Raw genomic sequence first — 21,564 nt, 5'->3', positions numbered from 1 at the left:
AGGGCTTTTTTGCTTAGAGTGGCTTATAACTAGTCTTCCTGTGGCACTGCCACATGGTGGATGGTGGGGGTGAATGGGGATGCAGTATTCAGCGTGAGAAGGGTCTTTAAAGTAAAACCACCCTTTTGTCTCCTTCCGGGTCATTGTCTTTCAGCTGTTCATAGCTAGGTGCAGGCTGTTCACATCGCTTTATCCCTCTGTTGTGGGTGCTTCAGGAAGGAGACTACCGTGCTGTGAGGAGCATCACCCCACATAAAGATTGTGTCTGCAGAACACATTTGAGAAAACTGAAACGGCAGCCACTCCACACCAGTACTCCTGCCAGCAGATTTCTAAAAACATAGCAGTGTTAGCATTTTCAACACATTTACATGCATATTCGTGTATTTTTCAAGGCCTGCACAGACATGCTTTACATATTATATAGCCAAAAGAACATTTGATGGACAGAATGCAGAACAATGTCATACATTCACTCCAGTACAGGAATCTGGTCCTGAATCCATCGTTTTTTTGCTCACCGTGACATTCCAGTTTGGACCCAGCCATATGCAAATCAGTCTTGACCCTGCGCCCAATTGGAACACTCCAGCCCGAACTGCCAGGCCAGGTCCTCCCTGGACTGGAAACAAGCATCCTAGGACCGGTTTCGGGCTTTCAGCCCTCATCAGCCAGCAAAGCTTGACTCCAGTGGCATGGAGAGCACAGGGCCCACGTCTGGGCATACCCGTCCCACTCGGGGTGACAATTGCAAAAAGAATTAAAAAAAGAATAATAATTTGATGGACAGAATGCAGAACAATGTCATACATTCACCCCAGTACAGAGATCTGGGCCTAAATCCATCATTTTTTTGCTCACCATGCCATTCCAGTTTGGACCCAGCCATATGCACATCAGTCTTGACCCTGCGCCCAATGGGAACAGTTCAGCCCGAACAAAATTGTGTGTCTTTTACATATTATATAGAGCATATTTAAATTTTCTTAGGCACAGAACTTTATCCTGAATCGCACGATTTGTGGTCAGGTGCCACAGCCAAGATTCCATGCAAATGTCCAAGATTAGCACCACACAAGCATATTGCTGTATGTTTAAACCATCTGCAAAGTTTTTCTGTATGGGACTTGGGTATTCCTGTGTGCCCTCGCGCTGGTTTTGGGAGGTGGCTGCAACAAGTTATATTTATCTCCTCTGCACAAATTATATTGTTGCTCAGCTTCAAGCAGAACGAAATCAGCATTATATGGGCAAATCCAGAATTCATCAGGTAACATAGCCGCTCCCAATTCATATGCACCCCCTCCCTCACCCATGGGTGAATGACATAAGGTTGCACTAACTCTTGTGCAACAGTATTTGAGGATAAGCAGCAGTGAAGTCCTGGGTAGGCACCTTTGCGTTTCCTAAGGTGGCCACCATTTCTTGGATGTGGAGCAAGGGTTGGCTCTTCACAAATTCTGGTTGGTTTAACAGGCGTAGGTTGATGCACAATCTAATTTCACCGCTTCTGTACCACCACTACTGGCAAAAACCATGCAGACGCAGCAATCTGCTAAATCACTCCCTTCTCTAGCCTATTGTCAAATACCCTTCTAATTTCTTTGCTTGACTTGCACCGCTTAGAAATTTAATTTGATAAAATGTGGAAATCCCCTCAACCGCCACAGGTTTCCAGCAAAACAGTTTGAAATTCCCACAGGATACAATTGACGTTGATTCCTGAAAAACTGTGTATGGTGAATTGCATGGATCGAATAGCATGCAGATTCTACTGCCACCCCAAGATGTTGACACCTTAGTCAACGGTACCTTGGCTTTAGCTGTTCTTATTTCAAATGTTAGATTGGCTTCAAATAAACTTTTGAGGTTAATCCTATGCCCTATATTGGTACCAGGTTCTAAAAGAGTGTTCTTTCATGGTAAACCATTGTACTTATTAAAGAATGTTGTAATTTGTGAACCAGTATCCATCAATGTGGTGATATTGAGATATGTTTACTTGTATGGTGCATTTGGGTAGGTCACTTGAGCATTTATCAAGGATAACCAGGTCTTCCAGGTGTTCATCAAGGTCTGTTTCATCATAATTTTGCTTTTAAATGGAGAACACCTTTTAGGGTGATTACTAGCCCGACAAACCTTTGCTAAATAGTCTCTTTTTCAGTATTTGCTATTCTTTCCAAATGGCACGGCGATTTTTGTAAGATGCAACATAGATGCTTTTCTAGCTAAAATAACCTTAATAGCGACTGAAGAAATCCTGCCCATTTGGTTCCTGGTTATTAAACTGTTACGTCTATGCAGTGTATTGCCTCACACAAGATTCACCCAGCTAGAATGCTCGTCTGGCACTGTAAGCTTTCTTACATTTTAGCACAGCGTTCACTGCTCTTGATGGTGCTAATGATTTGTTGAGACGTGGGTCCTTGTATCACAATCATTTCTCCTGAACCTTAGTATAGGTGGTGCACAGAACCACTTGGCCGCGGATCATTTCATCATCAGTGTCAAATACACAAATGCCATCCTGTGTAGCATAGCAACATACGCCTCAATAGGCTATCTTGGGACCTGATGTCTATAGGCTAAAATTATGGTTTTCCTTTATGAAGCTGATGGTGGCGACAAAATGTTCTTCCAGCATTTCTTAGCTTCAATGTACGGGTCCCAGTACGTTTCAACTTCGGGTCTTACCATGGGTGCCACATGATCAAAGAATCACCTGCCCTCAGCACCCAAACCATTAAAAAGTAGGGCATGTTTACGTTCAGCACTGTATTCTATTTCTATACCATCAAATAGTAGTGCCTGTTTAGGTTCAGCACTGTACTCTATACCATCGAATGCATGTCAAAGCTCCTAATCTACTGACTTCACCATTCTCAGGATGGTTCTGTGAATTCTACGATGGTTGTCAGCATAGCCACAGCAGTCATTACCTGAGCCATCATGATCACGAAAGGAATGCATCCAGGTGGAAGTGAGCATGCACAATGTCTTTACTGATCGTACCTTTGAGAAATGTAGAGTGCATGAGTTTGAGGAGCCATTACACATAATGGAGGGGAGGAAAAAGTGAAGGAACAAGGTAAAATTGTTGATCAATATGAGTTCAGCTCATTTACAAACACCAAACTTGGCCAGAAATATGGTGCCAGAAGTAATAGACATCAGACAGTAGAAGAAGAGAGGAAATAACATTGAAAAAAAACAAAGACCAAGACAAGGCACATAGAAACACGACCAGCCCATAGTAGGGACAGAAAATATTTCGAGTCAAGAGCAGAAACACAGAGGACAAGAGAGAACACCGTGCCCAACAATGGGTGATTACCCTCCCAAACCACAAGCACAGCTGCCACCCCAACGGACCAGTTTAGACACTTCTATGACAGTGCTGCAACTGTTCAGCAAGTATCCATGTGGAAGACCAGGGAAGTCCAACTGAACTACTTCTGAACCACCTGTGAAACTGACTATACCATCAAAAGACCTCTTCTGCTTCACTTTGTAGGGAAAGAGGTGTATAAACTGTTTCAAAACCTCCCAGGAACATGGGCCAATCACTAGTATGACACTGCTGTGGCAGCACTCAACGTATATTTTGTCTCAATTGAAGATGGGCTATAAACGGCCTAAATTGGGCCAAGCAAGCTAGAGCGAAGTGAAAACATTCTATGTATTTCACGTACGTCTCAAACACTCGCAAGCACATGCATGGATGACAACCAGATGAAAGAGATGTGGGCTTAATACACAGGAAGTCACTCATTGGTCGTAAGAGGCCTCATGCTGTACCAACATAGCATTAAGCTGGGGGACATCGTCATCCTCGACAGGGCACATTAGCTGTCTAACAGCCAATCGTAAAAGGATGAAGATGTTTTTGTCGAAGGGGGCTACTCCACAGACCGCCATCAAACTGGCAAACGTCAAGGAAGAAGTGGTAGATGCAGTGTACATACACCCATCAAGAACCCAACCAACAAGGCTGCAAACCAAGAAAATAACAAAATGGTGGGCTCAACAGCATGCACAAGACGTATGCACTGCTCTAAGGTGATCCTGCTCCAAGTCCGGTAAAACTAACCACTTCGCCAGGTTCTGTTGGAGCGGTGAAAGGGGGCACAGGCTATAAACCTGACTTCACCTCAACCCCGTGTTGCGACAGCTCACACGTGATGATGACCAGCTGAACAGTGCTAAGACCGACTGAGCAACAGCAGCAGATGCCAGGAAAAGCGAAGACAAAAATGTATTTTTGACATCGTAGGCTGAAGAGCAGAACAGAGGGAAACGGCCCCCACCAATGTGCACCATCATGATAGCCAGAGACACAGTACAAGCCCTCGTTGACAATAAGGCATCTGTTAACATTATAGACCTCCAGCAATATCACACACTGAAGTATAAGCCACCTGTTACACACACCCTGACGAAAATATACACTATGGGGGACTCAAGCCACTGTCACTGGCTGGTGCAATCAAAGTTAAAGTAGCAAACAGAGACGTTCACAGGTGAACTCAATTTCACATCACCAGAGGAGAGCGACACACTCCTAGAATGTTAAGCAGCACAGGACTTGGGGCTTTTATTCTTCATTCAACAAATACACGCAGCCCAGGCCGAAGAGATACTAAAAGACTTCAGGGGTTGATATGTTTGGAATGCATCTCCTCAAAATTACACATTGACACTGCTACAAGACCTACAGCCCTAAGGTACCGTATACCCTTTTATCTCTGCCCTTTTGTGGAAGATGAAATGTGCAAGATAAGGCAGCAAGGGGTAATTGAGAAAGTGTCAGGGTCCACCCCTGGGAGTAACCTCTGGGTGTCGCCCCAACACCAACGCATCCAAGGCCATTCGACTGTGCAAGCAAGGCCATCTGCAGGGAGCGACACCTGATCACAATTGATGACATCAAAGCAGACCTTAACGGCACCAGGTGTTTTTCCAGGCTGGACCTGAACGCTGGGTAACACCAGCTGGAGCTGGACCTCATCAGCCGCAATATTACTACCTTTTCTACACACCCTGTACTATGGAGGCATCAGATACTAAACTTTTGGATGTCAAATGCTCAGCAGGTGTTCTAGAAGAATAGCTGACAAACACTGTCAGGCCTCAACAGAGACCTGAACAGAAATGATGATATCCTGATATACTTGACACTGGAGGATCACTGCTTAAGAACCACATTCAAAAGAATTGCAGACACCAGATTAACTCAGCATAAGCAGAAATGCTTGTTCTGAGTCGACCATAGAGTTCTTTGGATACATTCTTCGAAAGATGTCCCGCGCAAGGCAGACATTATCCAGAATGGCCCAATACCGCAGAACACCACAGAAGTTAGACACTCTCTTGATATGGCCCCATACTGTGGATGGTTTGTGCCGAACCTGGACACAAAATCAGAGCCCCTCATTGCACTCACAACGGCCACCTTAAGCTGGAGCTGGACTGACCAAGCTGACAATGCATTTTAAGAGATAAAGAACTACTCAGTAATACCATGAGGGCATACTTTAACCCCTGAAGCAACACAGAGCTTGTCATGGACACTAGCCCAACGGGGCTAGAAGCAGAACAAGAGCCGGAGCCACAGAGTCTGTGTTTCCATTTTATGTGCCAGGTGGGCACTGACAGATACTGAAACGCAGTGTGCTTAAATAGAGAGGTAAGCATATGCCATCCGGTGGGGCTGTAGACACTTGTATCTATACATCTGAAGGAGAGAGTTTTAAGTGGTGACCGATCACAAGCTGCTTGTGCCACTATTTACTGGCACATCCAGGGCCCTTAATCAAGGATAGAGTGATGGACCATTTAACTTCAGTTATACAGCTTTACCATCATTTACCGCCCAGGGAAGATAATCCTGCTGACTGGCTGTCCTCACATTCCCCAACTCTGGAGGAGAACAGAAACGATTCAAAGAAACAGCAGAAGAATTGTTCAGCATGGTAGTACATGCGCCCTGCCCAAAAGCAATTTCGCTGAAGCGATGCAATCAGCGACCACCACTAATGACAGCTTGCAGAAGGCAATCCAAGCTCTACCCCACCTACAGTGAAAGAGGTTCCTAGAGGAGGCTCAGAGGTGGAACCCGACCAAACAAATGGCCAGGATCCAGCTGTAGAGCTTCAGAGATGAACTAATGACCACAAAGTAAATCGAGGGGAGAGAAGGCTCTGTAATTCAGACAAATAGAACTTCAAGCAAATACGCTTTTTTCTATTTCGTTCTATCTTTTCCTTTGTTCTATCTGAACTGGTTTGGGACATTGTTCTAATTGACTATATTGGCCTTATCAACAAACAGATTTTTGTTTTGAAAGTCTCATGTAATTACTCTTTGTACATGATGAAGTAACAATACTTAGTTGTGAAACATGTGATGGCATTGTTTCTGAAGGATAAACAATCTATGAGACAATGACTTACAGAACTCTCCAGTTTGATACTATATCTACATACAACAAAGTTACCTCAAACTCTGTCTGTCGGTAGTGCATGGAAGGTTGAGCAGAGAGGTAGGCACAACCATTTTGCTTGAGATCCAATTTGTCTGAATTATAGAGCCTTCTCCCCCCTTAATTTGCTTTTTTTACATTTCTTATGCGTGAATAGGCTCTAGTCAGACATTTTAGAAACTTTTGGTTACTTAACCGGTACAATTTTCAAACATTTAAGTAAATGAGAGCAACTGACTAACTTTATTCAGGAAATCTAATAATGCAAGAGGCGGTGCTTCTTTAAGCACACCGCACAAGAGTTTGAGACAGGTATTTCTGAAACTTGAAAAGTTAATGATAAAGGAGAGCTCGAAATGGTGGGAGATTCAGACTCTGGAACAATGCCATGAGAGAAGACTGATCCCAAGAATGGTGACGGATTAACCTTTACCCGTCAACAGAAGAAACGTCTGAACAGATGGCAGATAAATGGCATAAAAAATTACAAAATAAATCATTTGAGTTAATGGTTATATTGATTGACCAAGCAGAAGTAACTATGAAAGGATTAGAGGTAGAGATAACTGACCTAAAAAAGAAATTAAAGATCTAAAATGTGGTGATCTCACAGAAAAGAACTATATTATCTTAGACGATATTATTGATAAAACACAAGAAGAGATAAAAAATAAAAAAACTATCCAAGTTAGAACAAGTCCTACGAGTTTACAACCCAGGCGGAATTTACTCTTATGCCAAAAAATGACATGAACTCAGATGAAGGGCTGCTAGAAAAACCTAAGGCTCTAAATATGTGTGATACTTCCCTGAGTAGTGCAACTAGTACAGCTCCTCTCTCTCTGTTTCTAAGATTTCTTTTTTTAGAAGAACTATGGGGAATGTGATGGGTAAGAAGGACAGCAACCATAGTTGCAAAGAAAGAGCCAGAGAAAAAGACCCAGTCCACAAAAAAAGAAATTCAGAAGAGAGAAATGCAAACAAATGATGACAAGACTATAATCTAGAGATGAACAGGAATTGAATATTGTGTATAACTTATCGAATTTTATGTTGACCAAAGAGGAAATGTGGGTTCTAAATAAAGGTTTACATTTTGTTCCTGACAGCACATTGATTTTTTCCAGCTTAGAATTAATCTATTGAGCTGTGTGAAGAAGCTTAAGTTGAAAAACGTATTTGAAATTAATCCCCCTAAAAAGCTTCTGAATACAGCTAATAAACCCTGTTCCGTACATACAATTAGAGATCTGATGGATAGTCAGGCGTTGATGTCACTTACAGATGCAGCCCAAGATGACTTAGAAACTGTAGCACGAGATTTGGATATTGAATTTGATCAGTCCTTGGAGAATGAATTAAAACCAAACTCAAAACTTTTCCCGAAATCAAGTAATGAGCAAAATATTGATATCTTTGAAAAATGTGTGATAGAAGACATTAATAAGCTTACATTCAATCAGAAACCCTTAAATATTAATAAAAGCAGAAACCAGCCTCACAATTCCTTTAATCCAATAAGGATATTATTATAAGGAAAGCTGACAAAAGGGGGATCAATGGTAGTCATGAATTATGTGGATTATATTTACAAGACAAGGCAGCAAGCAGACATAGACTGTTACAGAAAAAGTGACAACCAAAGCAGTGAAGGCAGCAGCAAAGAATTTAACAACTTTGTTGGTGAAATGGAAAGGGCTGGGCTTGTAATCGGATGAGGATTACTCTTAACTTAGCTTTCCAGAGGTTACTAGTTATTTATGTTTTTTACGAAAGGTGCATAAATCCCTTAAGCAGCCTCAAGGGAGACCTATAGTATTTAGCGATGGTTCCCTGACGGACAGACATTTGGAATTTATTGATGTATACTATTAGACCTGGCATCTTTTGGGATAGTTTCACCTGTCTTTTTGCTTCTGACCTCCTGTTTTTGAATGTGTGCTAAACTTAGTTTTAGCTGGTTTTAGCACTCTGGGCACTTTTTCACTGCTGACCAGTGCTAAAGTGCATGTGCTCTGTGTCTAACATTTAATGTCATTCGGTTTCTCTATGATTGGGATATGTGATTTACTGATAAGTCCCTAGTACCGCATACTACATGTGCCCGGGCCAGTTAATCAAATGCTATTAGTGGGTCTGTAGCACTGATTGTGCCATCCACAGGAGTAGCCCTTCAAATATGTCTCAGGCCTGCCACTGCACAGACTGTGGGTGCGGTTTTAAACTGCCATTTCGACCTGGCAAGTATAACTACTTGCCAGGACCAAACCTTCCATTTTACTACATGTAAGGCATCCCTAAGGTAGGACCTAGGTAGCCCCCCGGGCAGGGTGCAGTGTAGTCAAAAGGTAGGACATCTACTTTTGAGTTTTACATGTCCTGGTAGTGAAAAACTACTAAATTTGTTTTTCACTACAGCATGGCCTATCTCTCCAATGGGTTAGCATTGGAGCTACCTTGTAACACTTTACAAGTGTACCTTCCAATTGGGAGCAGGTAGAAAATTGGAGTTTGGTGTCTCTGGACTATTAACTCAAAAATACATCTTTTAGTGAAGTTGTTTTTTAAATTACTGGTCTGAAAATTACACTTTTAGAAAGTTGGCATTTTCTTACTTGAAGCATTCTGTGCCTCTGCCTGCCCCCAGAATACATGTCTGTGTTGGGGCGGCAGCTGGGCTTTGTACATTCCCTATAGACAGTCACACACAAAGGGAGCTGAGGCCTGCCATGAATATCCTGATGGCCCATCACCAGGCTAATGTGTCTTCCTGAGCTAGAGGTGAGAGGGAGGACACTTGCACCTGACTAGGGCTGTGCTTGTCCCCACATAAAGAGCTGCATACCCCCTGTAATGTGCCTGGAGCCAGGGCCGGGAAGGGCAGGGTCTTCTGCACTACCAAGACCTTTCTTTGAAGTTTCCCTACTACAAAGGCTAAAATGGGTATAAGTCCTGGACCTCTGACACCATATACTCCGAACACTTCTGGGCGGAGGACATTCTGCCAGGAAGGAGAGCTGTTCTACTACCAGTAAGGAGAGCTGTTCTACTGCCAGGAAGGAGAGCTGTTCTGCTGCCAAGAGGTACTGCCACTTTGCTGCTTGCTTTGCTGTGTTGGCCTGCTGTTTCTTGCCTGTGAATGTGAGGACTGGAATTTGCTCTCTACATCCTGCAAGTCTCAGGGATATCAAAGACTTCAACTGCATCTTGCTACCAGCACCTGCTGGTAGCAAGATGCTGGGAGTCCTGCTCTGTCAAGTGGTGCCAAACCCTGTCCTGGGCCCTTGGAAGTAAGTATGTGTGCTACAACCCAAGAAATCAACGCATTAATTCCAGTGTTAATTCGGAACTGGTGCATCCCTGCAAAACCACATCACAGCTGCCTGCACCAAAGCCATAGTCCCCGCTCACTGAGTGCGCAACGCATCGACCTCGACTTACAACGCAGCCCAACTTTGCTGATGACTTACAGTTGTCTGCACCGAAGCAGTGGTCCCCACTTGCAGAGTACACAATGCAACATCCTCGAGTTACAATGCAGCCTCGACTTTGCCGCAGTGCCTCCAAATAACCGCTGCTGCGCGAGTCTCAAAAACATTTGCGATGCACCATCCCTACTATGATGCATCCACAGGCTCGGAGTGGCTACTCATTAGCACATCGCTGCCAGCCCAGAGGCTCGACAGACACCAAGAAATGGACGTAGTGCGCTCTTGACATCGACACATCAACGTCCTTGCCCAACTTTGGAACTAATGCATGGCCTGCGTCAGCGACGCATCACCTCCGGATTTCAGTGCATTGCCCCTGAACATCGACGCATCCAAGGTACTGTCAGTAGCCTGCATGACGCCTGTGTCCTGCCCTTGCCCTATCACAGTCGGACTGATTTTTTGGATTTGCACCGGTCAAGCGCAACCAAACCCAGTTGGAGCTATTGCCTTCTAAGCACTGCATTTTGATTTAACCTTGCACAATTGGGGGCGTGGCTACATCGTGCTGCGGAATGGCCGCCTTCTAAAGGGGCTCCGCAGACATGCTCCATTATCCTTGGAACTCAAAGCCTTAATCCGGAATCTACAAATGCCAAACAATGGAACATATTGCTGAACCTTTACGCACTGTCGATGTAAAGTTTTACAGCCTGAGACTGCAACGACGCCGAAATATTCAGCCCCACTCACCGAGGCCTGGCTGGGAAGGCATCATGGCCGCCGCGCGACGGTAACCCACTTGAACTGGTGAGCTTCCGGTGACCTAGGCGACACTGAACATGCCGGGCTATAATCCGGAGGAGACGGTGGCAAGCATATCGGACTAGCTCTGATGTTCGGAGCCTGCTTGCACTCCAAGACAACTCCTACTGCAAGTGAGCCGCTCCGACATCGGGGGTGGAGGAACTGGCGTCTCTTTGGACCGCGATCTGGGCCTACGGCTGTGGAACTATAGGGACCGTTTGAGGTCAAAGCCTGCTGAGCGATCGCAGACGTGGAGCACACCGATGAGCTGGCCTGCACGGAGGAAGGTCAAGGCGAAGTCGCAAGTTGCGCTGAGTGGGGGCTGGGGTTATAGGGCAGTGCGTGATCGCACGCGCACATTTCCTGCAGTAGCTAAAGCCCCACTCCGCTTTCAGTACAGTGGGAGCTTCGCTGAGGTGGGTGGTGTGCTTGGGCCCACGCTGCGGCGATCCCTGGCCGCGCTGCTCAACTGGTGGGAAATTGCGCAGATCGGGCACCCGGGTGAGGGGGTATCGAGCGGGCCTCTACCTTCCCTTTCGGGCTTCTGGTGCCTGAGTGTTGGGCACGTGGGCCTGCTCTGGGGGGGTCCCTCTTGTTCCTAGCCTGCAAAGGCACCGGTGCGTGCATAAGTACTTTCCTACATTGGCACAGCTGCGAGGTAGCTGGCTATCCCCCCGGGCAGATGAACTAGACGCCCTCCCGTAAGTTAACAGCTACCCTCATTTACAGGACGTGTGGCGCATACGGCACCGATAGCGGACTACACCACTTACTGATATGGGGGAACTTGAAAGCAGCATTGTCACCCTGCACTAGCCCGAAAATATCCAGTATTCATTTTCTCTCCCTATGCATACACAACGCCAGATCCAATGGGGAAGGCTGATCCCAAACAGGCGAAGTTGCCATTTGAAAACAAGCGCCAGACCAGAACGAATGATGCAGGCCCTGATCTGGACACTGCGCAAGGGTCCAAAGAACCTATGGAGCAACAGGAAGAAGACCTGCGCACTATCTTGTTGGACGTACGATCCAGTATCAAAACTGTAGATAATAAGATTGACGCTCTCACTACCAGTCTTGAAATAGTCAAAAAACGCGAAGATGTCCATGAGGGCCGGATTGATACCTTGGAGGATAGGTTGTCGGACACCCTGGATTCCCACGCCCAATAATTGCACGACTTTTGAGCTACAGGGACAGGTATGCCATCCTCAGACCAGCTAGAGAAAAGAGCCCTATTACTCATCAGGGAAACTCTCTTTCCTTTTTCCCTGACTACATGCCTACTCCCATGTGCCTTTGTTTCGTTGCAAGGGTGTTTCTAGGGTGGGGGGAGGCTACAAGTCACAACCTGATTGGGAGGTTGTTGTGGGTGGGGGGGTGGAATGGAGGTAATATAGTATATTCAGATGCATTGTTTTTTACTGTTCAGAACATGTATGAGATGCACATCAACTTTATTTCTCTTACAGCTCAGTTTATTTTTTACTCTTCATATGATATACAGCAAGGCATTATTGCTTATTCTATACTTTGTGATGTTCCAATGTGTGATCTTCCTACACATACAGGTCCCATGCACCCTGCATATTGAGTAATGACTGAGACCAAATTCCTTACGTGGAACGCGAGAGGGTTTAATGATTTTAAGAAAGCACGGTTGATCCATACCTATTTAAGTAAGCACCGCATAGATGTATGCTTCCTCCAAGAAACTCACCTAAAATACGACTCTGACCATAAATTAAAGAATAGATATTGGGGTGAGATTCACTCGGTCCCCTACTCTAAGTACGCTAGGGGGGTGGCAATAATGCTCAGACAGGGACTTGGCTGGACCACAACCCAAATATATAAAGACCCGGATGGGCGCTATCTCATTTTAATCGGGACACTCTTGACAACTAAGATCACCTTGGTGGCAATCTATGGTCCAAATGTGGATGACCCACAAGTTTTCCTCAATGTATGGGCTAAAATAATGGCACTAGGAGTAGACGCGATAGTTTGGGGCGGGGGCTTCAACGTTACTCTTAATAATGACTGGGATAGAATAGCCCTACACTTAAATAACATTATCCTTGAACACGGTCTTATGGCTATCTGGCGAAACAGGTACCCAGCCACAAGGGAGAGAACATGTATTACTTTGCAACATAACGCCTGGTCTAGGATAGACTAATGGTTAGTCACATATGATATTGCTTCATGGACCTTAGACACTCTGCATCTTGCATGCATACTATCTGATCACGCCCCGGTGATACTGCACTGGAAGATACCTCAAACATTACCCCGCAAATTCAGTTGGTGCCTAACACCACACGCAATCCTGGATTCTGTATTTAGAGAGATCAGAACTGACATAACACAATATTTCGCCATTAATGGTCAGTGGACTCAGCCTCAATGCTGTGGGAGGCGTTCAAGGTATTGATCCGAAGGGCCTGCCTTTCCAAGCAATCTGGAGTGCTGAGATCTATTAGGTCTACTATAGTAAAACTTGAGCAAGACGTCAAATCTGGGGAGCGCCTGTTTTTTCAGAATGGGGAACCCGGGCACTTAGCAACCATACGAGAGAAAATCACAGAATTTGAAGATGAAGTGGAGAGGGAGACCCGATTATTGGGGAAACACGCAAGAGCACTGTGCTATGGGGAGGGTGACCGGCCTGGTTGGACACTTGCTAATGCACTTAGACAGCGCACAGCTCCCACCTTCATAGCCGAATTATTAGATGAGGACAAATCCCCCATTAAAGGGCAATGGGCCACACATAAACATCTTACAAAATATTACGCTTCCCTATATACAGCAACTCAAAAAACACCCCACCCAGCACATAGTGAATATTTAGAATCATTAGAGCTACTCTGGTTAAGTGATGCTCACAGAGTGTACCTGAACGAACCTTTCACAATAGCTGACATCACTCAATTTATTGGCAGTCTAACTGGCGAAAAAGCACGTGGCTTGACAGTCTGACCACCACATTTTATAAAACTTATGCGGAGGAGCTGACGCCCCGACTTTTGGATGCTTATATGGGGTCAATGGAAGTAGGAATCCTCCCACAGACTATGAGGGAAGCAGTTATCATTTCCCTTTTGGAGCCGGACAAGGCATCTAATATTTGTGACTCATATAGACCCCTGTCGTTAATTAACGTGGATGCTAAGATCCTTGCCAAAACTTATAGCCAACAGTTTACAGCCGCTATTACCGCTCATAGCTAGGCCAGACCAGTCAGGATTCATTCCGGGTAGGTCGACTGCTCACAGTTTATGCACTTTCTTCCCCACTGGGCACCAGATAGACCCTCAACTCCCCACCATTGCAGTATTTCTTGACGCAACCAAGGCGTTTGATTCATTGGAGTGGTCTTTCTTACTCATGATACTACCAAGACTAGGATTCAGTCCCAACTTTATTAAATTAATAGGACTGCTCTATACCAAGCCAATAGCCCAACTCAGAGCAAATAATCTAATATCGGAACCATTCTTTATAACTCGTGGCACCAGCAAGGATGCCCGCTCTCGCCACTGTTGTTCGCAGTGGCGATGGAGCCCTTAGCAGCCAGACAGTATCATACCTCTTGTGGTCTGGGATTCACGGACAGGGGACTAATAATATCGATGTATGCGGACGACATAACATTATACATCCTTGAACCAGATGATAATCTTAAACCAGTGCTGAGAGAGATCCTTTGCTTCGAGGGACTGTCTGGCATACAGATCAACTGGTCGAAATCATCTATTTTACCTCTGACCGAGGCCCCGCTGTCCGCCTACTTGGAATTCCCGCTTAAATGGGCCGATGGAGCCGTAAAATACTTGGAGGTGTGGCTAAGTAGGGACTTACAAGACATATGGCGGCTGAACTTTGGCAAATTATTGGACGGGATGGAGCGCAAATCAAAAATATGGGCTGCTCTACCTCTATCCTTGGCTGGCAGGATTGCTATCATCAACATGATAGTTCTTCCTAAATTTTTATATTAGCTCGTTAACGTACCCATACCTCTGACCAAGGCCTTTTGTAACTCCCTACGCTCCTTGGTGATTGCATTGGCTTGGGCTGGCAAACAACGTCGCATGAGCTGGGAATTGCTGACTCGCCCGCTTTCTCTAGGTGGAATGGGTGCGCCAGACTTTGAACTCTACCCTCTTTGTACCCAGGCCCAATTCCTCCACTTCTAGGTACATCCCACCCCATTCCAGCCACACGTGGCCATTGAAACAGATGTAGCTGACCCTACCCTTCTGCACGTGGCTGTGTATAACCATATCACAGACTGGCTAAAGAAATAAATACTGTAGAAACCTTGCGTTGGGCCTAGGAAGGTTTAAGAAAACGTGTCAGAACTACACTGCTCTACGCACCATCTACCCCAGTTGCGCATCATCCACATTTTCCCTTCCTTAACAATGGGAGCTCCATAACACGGGCACGTAGCATGGGCATCGCCACATTGGGGGACCTAAACCCACGGGACACATTTTTAGAGCAGCCACAAGAACGAGACAACACCCAAATACCAATACCAATACTGAACTTATTATTTTATTTTCAACTCCGAGCCACTTTCAAGACAATACACTCTACACTCCCAGCCCTCCCTGACATAATGCAGCCGCTTGAGCATCTATTAACCACACCTTCGCCTCATAGATTAATTACTAGATTATATAACCTCATGCAAACACACACCCAGTGGATTGCGCCTAAGGCACTAACACAATGGAGGACCAACCTCGAAGAACTACCCACAGAGGAGCAATGGTCATTTTGTTGCTCACAGCTGAGACATTTATCCCTGAACTATAAGGTGAGACTTATCTATTTAAAATTTAAACATAGGGTATATCGCACCCCCATGCAGTTACATAAACTGGGACTACGGACGGATTCGCGCTGCTGGAAATGTAAACAGGAAGCCGTAGCCCTTCTCCATAGTTCTCCATATTGCGTGGAGTTGTCCGCCCATAGCTGAATTTTGGAAAGAGGTATATGAAACAATACAAGCAGTCACTGGATTGTCATTGGAATGTACCCCACTGATGGCACTGTTGGGACATGTGGGGGAAATCCCACTGGCAAACCGTTGCTTGGTGGCCATGATGCTTCTGCTTGCAAAGAGTAGACTAGCGATACATTGGGGTGCCCCAAGAGCCCCCCGAGCTGCTGTGTGGGTGAGAGAATGCTCTGTGCAAAGCTACCAGAGGGTGAGCACCGTTAACTTTAAGGGGTCTATTACGATGGCGGGCGGACTTAATGTAACGGAATGCGGGACCGTCCGCCAGGGGTGCAGCGGTCCCGCACCTGCAATTAGGATGCCACCACCAACGTGGCGGTGGCATTCCCATTCCCAGCATTGAGGCGGGCGGTGCTCATAGCACCGCCCGCCACAACAGCGAAGACTGCATCCCTTTCCATGGCGGCAACGCCTCCATGGAAAGGCTCATCTCCGCCCGCATCTTAATATGGAAGACAACACCACCATATTATTCAGGTTTTCTGCCCGGTCGACGAGTCGACTGGCAGAAAAGCGTCGGACGGTGTTTCTGTCCACCGCGGATCCCCCAGCCATCCTAATATGGCGGGGGGTCTTTTAGGTATGGATGGCGGGCGGATCGCCCCCACCGGACCAGCGGTGGCTACCGCCGGCCCGGCGGGGGCGATCCACTTGCCATCCTAATGGGGCCCTTAGTGTGTACTACACTTACCCTGACTAGAGTAGTGGTACCTACTTGGATAAGGTGCGTACCTCTGCCAACTAGAGAACTTATTTCTAACATTAGTGATCAGCGGTAAGGATTGGACTTGTATTTGTGCATTACGTACAGTGATTGGTGGACCTCGGGCGGAAACTCCTCCCCCCCCCCTCCCCTTCACTTCCGGGCACTGGGGATAAATCAGATGCTAAAACGAGCGCGCAGCGGACGTGGTGAAGTGCTGCCAGCTGCGCTGCTCGCATCCTTGGCTGATTTGCTCTTTTGCACATGATTTCTGAAATCGAATTGCTTTTAAAAATCGTGCCGTTTCAACTTGTCTGAACTTTTTAAATAGTGTGTACATTTTATTGTATAACTTTGTGGAGGGCGGTGGGAAACAAAACTAACATCCTTACCTGTTTTACCGGACGTAGCCCTGCACCCTGGTCCGTCACGGCAAGTGCCGTTTGAACGGAGAATGGACCTCGGGCGGAAACTCCTCCCCCCCCCACCCCTTCACTTCCGGGCACTGGGGATAAATCAGATGCTAAAACGAGCGCGCAGCGGACGTGGTGAAGTGCTGCCAGCTGCGCTGCTCGCATCCTTGGCTGATTTGCTCTTTTGCACATGATTTCTGAAATCGAATTGCTTTTAAAAATCGTGCCATTTCAACTTGTCTGAACTTTTTAAATAGTGTGTACATTTTATTGTATAACTTTGTGGAGGGCGGTGGGAAACAAAACTAACATCCTTACCTGTTTTACCGGACGTAGCCCTGCACCCTGGTCCGTCACGGCAAGTGCCGTTTGAACGGAGGGTGGACCTCGGGCGGAAACTCCTCCCCCCCCTCCCCTTCACTTCCGGGCACTGGGGATAAATCAGATGCTAAAACGAGCGCGCAGCGGACGTGGTGAAGTGCTGCCAGCTGCGCTGCTCGCATCCTTGGCTGATTTGCTCTTTTGCACATGATTTCCGAAATCGAATTGCTTTTAAAAATCGTGCCGTTTCAACTTGTCTGAACTTTTTAAATAGTGTGTACATTTTATTGTATAACTTTGTGGAGGGCGGTGGGAAACAAAACTAACATCCTTACCTGTTTTACCGGACGTAGCCCTGCACCCTGGTCCGTCACGGCAAGTGCCGTTTGAACGGAGGGTGGACCTCGGGCGGAAACTCCTCCCCCCCCTCCCCTTCCGGGCACTGGGGATAAATCAGATGCTAAAACGAGCGCGCAGCGGGCGCGCCGGCGGCGCGCCAGAGGCGCGCCAAAGGCAAGCCCGTCTGCGCCCGTCTGCGCCAAGGACGTGGCCAAGGTGGGAACCCCTGCTCAAACAGCCACTGTACTAAGGTACAGCCCCGCGGATCTAAAGGCTCTTAATACCAGGAAGAGTTGCTTCCACCAAATTTCCCCGGACACCCTTTGGGGTTCCTTTGCATGCTACAAGTGTAGACATGAGTTCTTCGCTAGCGGCCCTTCAGTGCACATCAAGCCCTGCCCCCCTTCCTCTACTAGCAAACTCAAACTGCAAGGAGGACTTGTTAACGCAAGGTCCCTCAGCAAACATTGCCAGGACATCAGAGACTTAATACTAGACATGCAGCTGGATTTCCTGTTTATTACAGAAACCTGGCTGAAAGACTGCTCCAACCCTGATATAGCTATTGCACTCCCCCCTAACTACACTATCCACAGGAAAGATAGGCTAGGAGGGAGAGGAGGGGGATTGGCAATCATCATCCGCGATTCCATCCCCTGCGTCACCACAGACATAGCCTCCCTCAAAGGTGCTGAAAGCCTAGGCTTTTGCATTTCTCTAAATGCCTCATTGTCCTTTTCAGGAGTCCTTATCTATCGACCGCCGGGATATAGTTCTACCTTTACGGACTCACTAGGCGACGCCCTAAGCCAGTCACTCCTCAAATACGCCAATTTCACTATGTTAGGGGATTTTAACCTCCACTTGGAATCCAAAGGATCCCCTGAGGCGGACAATTTTTTACAGATAACTGAGCTCCTCACTTTGAAATAACTGGTACAGCAACCTACCCACCAGGCTGGTCACATTCTAGACGGGATCTGCTCCAATCTTCCCGCTCTTACAGTGTCCCTCCCTATTCCACTGATCTGGACTGACCACCACATGATCCCACTGATTTTAGATTACCCATCGACAGACAGTCAGGACTCCTCCCCCAACTCCAAACCCCGCCGCAACTGGTCCAAACTTATAAGCAATCCTGAGCTCCGGCCTTATGCTCAATCTTGTACCCCTACCCTCACAGGTAACCCAAATCAAGACTCGGGGCACTTTCACACTTGGATCTCCAACATTTGTAATGATCTGGCGCCCTTAGAAGACCAAAACAATAGGAAAAAGACTAGGAAAATCAAAGCTCAGCGACCACCTTGGTTTACCCCGGAGCTAGCTAAAGAACAACACCAGTGTAAACATTTGGAACGTAAATGGAGGAAATCCTATGCTATTGAGGATAAGCAAGCCTACAAAACCTGTAGAAAACTCTACCATGCCTCTATTAAAACTACAAAAAAATCTTACTACTCCAAAGTCATACTAGAATCCAAACTTGATCAAAAATCCATTTTTAAAATAGTCAACTCCTTCACTAATCCTAAGGGACTAAAGAAAGATCTTCCCCCCTCACAAGCTCTGTGTGACAATATTTCCAATTATTTTGAAGAGAAGATCTCCAAAATACAAAAATCATTTTTGCTTACCCTTCCTAACATTAACCCGGAAATCCCCACTCCTTCTCCAACCCTTGCAAAGCTCTCCTCCTTTTTACCAGTGTCACTGGAGGCCACATCCAAGGCCATAATGACATGCAGCTCAGGTTCTCCGTTGGATGCCTGCCCCCCCAGGATCCTACATAAACTTATCGACACCGTTAACCCACTGGTCAACCAAATAGTCAATTCCTCGTTAGACACAGGCATCGTCCCCGAGGACTGGAAACTTGCACTGGTCAAACCCCTTAAAAAGAAGGAAAATATAGAAGCATCAGTCCTCTCTAACCTACGGCCGATATCACTGCTCCCAGTACTGGGCAAAATAACGGAGAGGTTTGTACTTAGAGAGCTTTCAAATTTCATTGAATCAAATAACATCCTCCACTCTCAGCAATCTGGTTTTCGCCCTAGGCACTCAACGGAGTCTGCCCTCTTAGAAATCACAGAGGTGTTAAAGACCCTTGCTGACTCTGGAAAAAAAGCAGTACTAATCCTCCTGGACCTTTCCGCCGCGTTCGATACCATCTCCCACGATATCCTTCTGGCTAGACTCGAACGCGGCGGTATCACGGGTACTGTACTGGCATGGATTAGATCCTTCCTCACCAATCTCAGACAAACCGTGGCGCTAGGTCCCTTCCTTTCCACAGAGAAGACTATTACCACAGGGGTCCCTCAGGGCTCCTCCTTGAGCCCTCTGTTGTTTAACGTTTATATGGCCCCCCTCATTTTCCTGATAAAATCATTCGGAATTGAAGTCACCACTTACGCCGACGGTACTCAATTGATCGTCTCCCTAGACAAAAACAATAATGAAGCAGAAAGCAATTTCCAATCATGCCTCTCTCAAGTCATAGAGTGGATGAAGAACAATCATTTACAATGCAACACCGATAAAACAGAAATTCTACCCATTGGCACGAATGTTACTTTCATCCCTGACAAGTGGTGGCCAGAAGGTACTCCACCCCCACCAGATACAGTCAAGGTGGCCAGAAACCTGGGGGTCAAGTTTGACTCTTCCTTATCCTTCCTCCCTCATGCTCTGGTCACGGCGGGCACTTGCTTCAGTGTAATAAGATCCTTGAAGAAATTCTTTGATCTGATCCCTCTGGCGGCCAGGAAATCTGTAACAGTTGCCCTTGTCCTCTCACGCTTGGACTATTGCAACAGCCTGTTGGCCGGGGCTAACAAATCCACAATTAAAAGACTACAAATAGCACAAAACGCTGCGGCCCGCCTGGTTCTCAGGCTCCCACGTACTTCATCAGCATCCTCGGCTCTAAACACTCTACATTGGCTCCCTATTCATAAAAGGATTCTCTTCAAGATGCTTCTGATCACCTTTAACGCCACTCGCCGGACAGGCCCCAGATATCTTGCAGCTCGTTTCGCACCCTACATTACTACCAGGACCCTCAGATCCTCCTCGGCCAATTTACTAAAACCACCCCATTTCAGACTTGCCACCAAAGGCGGAAAAACAGTCGCCTATCTTGGCTCTAAGGCATGGAACGTACTCCTTCTGGCCTACGTACGCAACAATCAGAGACATCTTTTAGGAAAGCACTCAAAACCTGGGTTTATAAATGTCCAGATGACCTCTGCTTTGCACTAATCTAATTTCTCCCTGACATTCTTCCTATTTCAGTTTCTTCACTCCGTCCTTTTAGCGCCAGGGGGCTCCTTGCGGAGTGACAGTTTGCGCTCTATAAATGCTCTTTTACATTACATTACATTACATTGGTGTACACTAGTACCATATCTCAGACCATATCGTACCAATATACTATTTTTCTTTTTTCTCTTTGGCAACCTTTTGAGTTTTTCCAACAATCCTTTCTCAATCTGGAGAGTCATTAGCTGTATTGGAGTTTTAGCAGGAGAACTTGGAAACCTATAGGTGTCCCAGCTCAAAGGCTTCTGCTGGGAGCTCAAATGTTCTTTTGAAGGCCTCACTAAAAAGGAGGAGCTGCAAAAGGTGCTGAGGGCCTGGTTAGCAGCAAGGGCTGCAGCTGTGCACCCAGAGGATGGGAATGTTGTTGTGGAGGATTGGTAACAAGGTCTGTATCTGGGATGGCTGAAAGAGCTAGCATTGCCTGTGGGGCAGGGGGCCAGCATGAATGGTGGAAGAGCTCCCTCCAGAGGTGGCAGCAGTGTCTCCTCTGAAGGTCTGTCTTCAGCAGAGTTGAAGGACAGGCAGAAAGAAATGAGGTTCCAGTGGATGTGGAAAAACAGGAATTGGCAATGGAGAAAGATAAATTGGGCATGGAGGAGATGAAAATGTTTTTTGCTCAGGAGCTGAGCTTGAAAGAGCTAGATTTGAAAGTCAAGAGGGCAGTGTCCAGCACAGATGATGGCAGCATATCA

The sequence above is a fragment of the Triturus cristatus genome, chromosome 6 (genome assembly GCF_964204655.1).
Source record: "Triturus cristatus chromosome 6, aTriCri1.1, whole genome shotgun sequence".
NCBI lineage: Eukaryota > Metazoa > Chordata > Amphibia > Caudata > Salamandridae > Triturus > Triturus cristatus.
The sequence above is the reverse complement of the archived record's forward strand: the minus strand, read 5'-3'. Positions refer to the sequence as shown.